Source organism: Palaemon carinicauda, chromosome 27, assembly GCF_036898095.1.
Source record: "Palaemon carinicauda isolate YSFRI2023 chromosome 27, ASM3689809v2, whole genome shotgun sequence".
NCBI classification, from domain to species: domain Eukaryota; kingdom Metazoa; phylum Arthropoda; class Malacostraca; order Decapoda; family Palaemonidae; genus Palaemon; species Palaemon carinicauda.
The window spans coordinates 5115322-5121109 of record NC_090751.1 but is presented as its reverse complement, the minus strand read 5'-3'; positions in this window follow the sequence as shown (position 1 = coordinate 5121109).

The following is a 5788-nucleotide window of genomic DNA, read 5'->3' as shown; positions in this document are numbered from 1 at the left end:
GAGATAAAACTCCGCCTCTTAATCTGGCAACACCGTCTCCCGAAACTGCCAAAATGTTTACATCTCGTTGATGAATCACATTTTATCCATCTCCTGACGCCCACAAGCTATAATGCCCCTGGTGCCCTAACTGGTGGCCCCAAGAGGGCAAGACCTACAGACCTGGGCAACTAGAGGCTGTACCCACGCAGCCAAGCAGTTCCTTCCTTGTTTACCTTAGGCGTAAACAATGGATGGCTGGTGGGACCGTTCGCTACTACAAAGAGTTGGTGGGTGCTCGCTCGGTCTCAGCTGATTCACGCTGACTGGCAAAAGGGTTGTTGAAATTCTCGAGGGTGGAAGCTGTGGTAATCTCATTCTGTAGAGTGGGTTCGGTGTTTTGGGTAACAGTAATTTATAATGAAATATTATTGAAATTATCACCATCATCAACATCATCTCCTACGCCTATTGACGCAAAGGGCCTCGGTTAGATTTTCGCCAGTCGTCTCTATCTGAGCTTTTTAATTCAATAATTCTATAACACACTTGAAATTATAAAAATTGTTATTACTATTATTGGAATTACTAAAATAACTATTATTAAAATAATTATCGGTACGATAATCTCGATAACAATAATTACTATAATCTATTGTCAACGATTGGGGGTAACAGTAATTCATAATTATATATTACTAAGATTATAATAATTATTATTATTATTGACATTACTAAAATAACAATATTAAAATTGTTATCGTTATGATAATCTCTATAATAATAATTACATAATTATTGGCATCGATTGGGGGTAACAGTAATTCATAATGAAAATATTATTAAAATCATAATGATTATTATCATTAGAATTACTAAAATCACTATTATTAAAATTATTATCGTTATGATAATCTCGATATTATTAATCACTATAATTTCTTGTCATCGAATATTCTAGGCCGTAATACGAAAGTTGTTATTTGCAAATAACTTTGTAGAAATATGTTTTACTACTTTCAGAGCAGTAATAATAATAACAATAATAATCATCATCATCATCATCATAATCATTCATCAGGATAATGATATAACCAGACTAATTTTTTTCCCTTTCCGCCTTATACAGACCCTTATATTTGAGAGAGTGAGAGAGAGAGAGAGAGAGAGAGAGAGAGAGAGAGAGAGAGAGAGAGAGAGAGGAACAATAACTCACAAAAGGAAAACAACTTGGATTTCTTATCTACTCCTTCCCCCCCCTGAGACAAGCCCAATACCCCCCCCCCCCCCCCTAACCCCACCACACCCCTAACCAAGAAGTAAAATTAGTTTTTGCTATTTAATAATAATAATAATAATAATAATAATAATAATAATAATAATAATAATAATAATAATACTTTTTTGCAATTTCAATAATGGTAATAATTTCTATAATTATTAGCAGTTACAAAACAAATGAGGTGATACATAATGACAGACATATTTCCCATCACTTCAGTATAATGAAAATGCAATCTCTAACTGTGAAAATGTATGCGATGACGACATTTGTTAAACTATGAGAAACAGGCCCCTTAACATACAAGATTCAAACCTCTTAAAAGAAAACATGGCCACCATTTAGGCAAGATTATAAGAACCGTTAAAAACATTCTCTTAGCTTCTTTCTCTTCATCTTCCAGTTTTTTTTTTTTTTTTTTTTTTTTTAAGTGCGGAATATTTAAGGGTCTTTGGATCAAAATATTTTGATTCCGAAATGATGGATATGTACCGCAGGTTAAAGTGCTCTTGCGATTTACTTAGATTTACTTATATTTACTTAAGATTATCTTCTTATGCTTTCAAAGCATTTTATCTTGCAAGGAGAGTTTGCTCATCTTTATCTTATAATCATGCAAGTGATAACAAGGATGCTTGTGACTTTTATAAATCAAATGGTAATGTTTGAATCAAAGTTTTACTTTTGACGTAAAGTTAGTTTTGGCTTTGGTTCTCATTACCTTCGCCAACGAAGTTGGAAGGAGGTTACGTTTTCACCCCTGTTAGTGTGTTTCTTTGTGATAATAATAAGAGATATTCTTATCTAAATGTCAATTGAATCATCAAAAACCCCAACAACAACTAAACCAACACAACAATAATAATAATAATAAATTCTAAATGCAATTTCAACTGAATTCCCCACATGACGTCATTAATAAGGAAAACTAAATTTCTTAAAATAATAATAATAATAATAATAATAATAATAATAATGATAATAATAAAAATTCTAAATGCCATATCAACATAATTCCCCATATCGGGTCATTGATAAAGAAAACTAAATTTCTTCACAAGCAAACACCACATGAAACAAAAGTCGAAAAATTAATAGTAGTACCTTTTATTAGCATAGGAATTCCACACTCGAAAGGGAACAGACAATAAAATAGAAAAAAACGAAAAGGAAAAAAACGGGAAAAAGGGGGAAACAAATATGCGTTGGACGAGAACCTTTCTATCTTAATTACCTATGTCTGACTCACATTTTACAGCACTATAAACACATTAACAGGATCCTCCGTTGTTAGGCTCCCCCCCCCCCCCTCTCTCTCTCTCTCTCTCTCTCTCTCTCTCTCTCTCTCTCTCTTCTGATGGCCTTGTATGTATCCTTCCTCTTTTATGTGATTATGATTTTATTTATTCTCTCTCTCTCCTCTCTATGTATGTATGTATGTATGTGTATATTTGAGCGACCCTTTCTGTCTTATTTTCTCATGTAATGTCATGTCTCTCTCTCTCTCTCTCTCTCTCTCTCTCTCTCTCTCTCTCTCTCTCTCTCTCTCTCTCTCTCTCTAGTTTAATGGAGCGATCCTCTTCTGCCTTTTATATATATATATATATATATATATAATATATATATATATATATATATATATATATGTATGTATATATGGAGAGAGAGAGAGAGAGAGAGAGGAGAGAGAGGAGAGAGAGAGAGAGACTCATGGCATGACTTAAGAAGAAAAAGAATAAGGCAGAAAAGGGTCGCTCGAGCAAACTATATAATACATATAAATATATATATATATATATATATATATATATATATATATATATATATATATATATATATATAAGAATTATCCGATTCTTCTATACTCTAACACACAAAATAAAAAAAATTCTATATCCACAAAATTATGACAAACGGCTTAAAGATTCACCTCCTGATCGAACAAGATTGCGATGCTGTAGACCGACTATCTGATGTGACGTTTGAGTGGTTCCTCTTCGGAGAAAGGAAGTCAGAATGGGAACTTAGGTTCCGGTTAAAGATGGAAACGAGGGGTGGTTTTCCCCTCACGCGAGGGAAAAAGGGAAACAATACTCTCATTGTATTATTTTGGTCGGGGAGAAACATGCCAGGAAGTTTGATGGAGGAAGGAGAGAGAGAGAGAGAGGAGAGAGAGAGAGAGAGAGAGAGAGAGAGAGAGAGAGAGAGGAGGAGGAGGAGGAGGAGGAGGAGGAGGAGGAGGAGGAGGAGGAGGAGGAGGAGGAAAGAAAGACGAGAGGAGGAAAGAAGAGAGGGGAGGAGGAGGAGGAAAAGGAGGGGAAAGAGAGAAGGAGGAGGGGAAAGAGAGGAGGAGGGGGAAAGCGAAAAGGAGGAGGGGAAAGAGAGGAGAAGGAAGGGAGAGGGAGAGGAAGGGAGAGGTAGAAGAAAGAAGAGAGAAGGAAAGAATAGAGGGTAGGAGGAGAAAAAGATAGAGGAGAGAGAGGAGATGGAGGAAGGGAAAAGGAGAATGAAGGGAGGGGGAAGAGGGAAAAAGAAAGAGGTGAGAGGAGGAGGGGAAGGAGGATAGAGTGAGTAAGGCAAAGGGAAGAGGAGGAGGAGGAGGAGGATAGAGGGAGAGGGAAGAGGAGGAGGGAGGAACAACGACACGCGTTTGGGATCCTCACGTGCGATACTAGGACTCCCAGAAGACTCCTAAAAGGATGAAAGGGTGATGTTTGTACGAGTGAGAAGGGGCAGGGGGTTGGAGACCTTAGGGGGGGGGGGGGGAAGAGAGGGGGGGTAGTGTAAAATGGGGAGGGGGGGTATCTAAAAGCAACAATTCTCTCTGTTTACGCCTCTTCCGTTGGCAGTTTTCATCAAAGGAAAAGCTTGCATGACCGAAAATGTGAAGTAAAGTATATGTATTTTCCTCCCCATTTCAATTAAGTCGAGCGAATGCCAGCAGGATTATGGTAAACTTTTTCCTCTGAAAATAATTATATTTCCGTTTTTTTTTTTTTGTTTTTTTTAGACACGAAGACCTTTTAGGTTCAATTTAATCTCCTTTTAGCTTCCATTAAATCAACAAATTATTAAAACCCTTGTAACTAATATAATTACTAAAATTTGGCTTCCTTAAAAATATTAATTATAATGATTATGAAAACTATTGATTGACAGTCATATTGGATATTTCAAGAACACTCATTACCAAATCAAAATCACAATTATACTAAAATAAGTCATTGTTAGCTAAAAAAAAAAAAAAAAAAAAAAAAAAAAAAAAAAAAAAAAAAAAATATTACGATCAGGGATTCAAATTCAATTTTGGTCTTATCCATTAAAAAAATAACGATAAGAAATTTAAAATAAGTTTTGGGTTTTATTCATTGAATCCAAACTCCAGAAATATATGTGCATTTTGTATTAAGGGACAAAAACTAACATGTACTCAATTTACCCCAATTTATATCTCCAACTAATATCAATGTATTCTACGATTCATGCTAAATTTGTCAATGTACATTTACCCCAATTTATATCTCCAACTAATATCAATGTATTCTACGATTCATGCTAAATTTGTCAATGTACATTTACCCCAATTTATATCTCCAACTAATATCAATGTATTCTACGATTCATGCTAAATTTGTCAATGTACATTGAGGTTTCTGGAATTCAAAGTGATAAACTATTTAGATTATGAGAACTATAAACACACAAATATTACCAGTACCTTTTTGGTCTTATTTTCATAACCTTCTTGCATTGCACAGTCTCATAAAAACTATTAAAAAAAAACAATAATTGTATCTAACGTCATGCTAACAGCAAAGAGGAAGACAGGCAAACAACAAGAACCAAAAGAGAGATAAGATAAGATATGAAACAACGAAACAGCTTTTAGACACGTAATACAGAGACCACTGTGTTTTCTATAACGTCATGCCATGATATTAACATCGATAATAATTGAAAATATTAATGATGACATATAGGAAAATAAGCAAAAACCAGCCAAAGACACTGTAGCAAACTAGGATTATCATTATACATTACCTGGTATTGTGGACACACAGGGGCTCTTTCAACATTGCTACCCTTTCTGAATAAGTAAATTTCAATGTGCGGGAGTTTTCAGGGCCTTGTGTGGACCAGAGATCAGAAAACTTGGTCGCTCTTTCTGCCTCTTAGAATCTTTTATTCTTTTACTCACCAGGACTGCCAAAACAACAACAACAACAACAACAACAACTACAACAACAACAATAGTTAAGTTGGATAAGAGAATCTTGAAAAATGTGATCGATGTATTTTTTTCACAATTCGATTAAACGGCTTTGGAAAATATGACCCTGAGCTGGGCCCAAGGAGTCCTTTCAGCACCGAATTTCAACATTAGCAAACCACAGCAGTTTTAGGTTTAAAGGATTTAAAGGTCACTCATGAATGACAGAGGCAAGGAACAGAAAAATTCCCTAGAGATTGGCCATACATAAATATGATCAGCGCCCAAGCTCATTCTGCATCTAACTAGAACCAAGG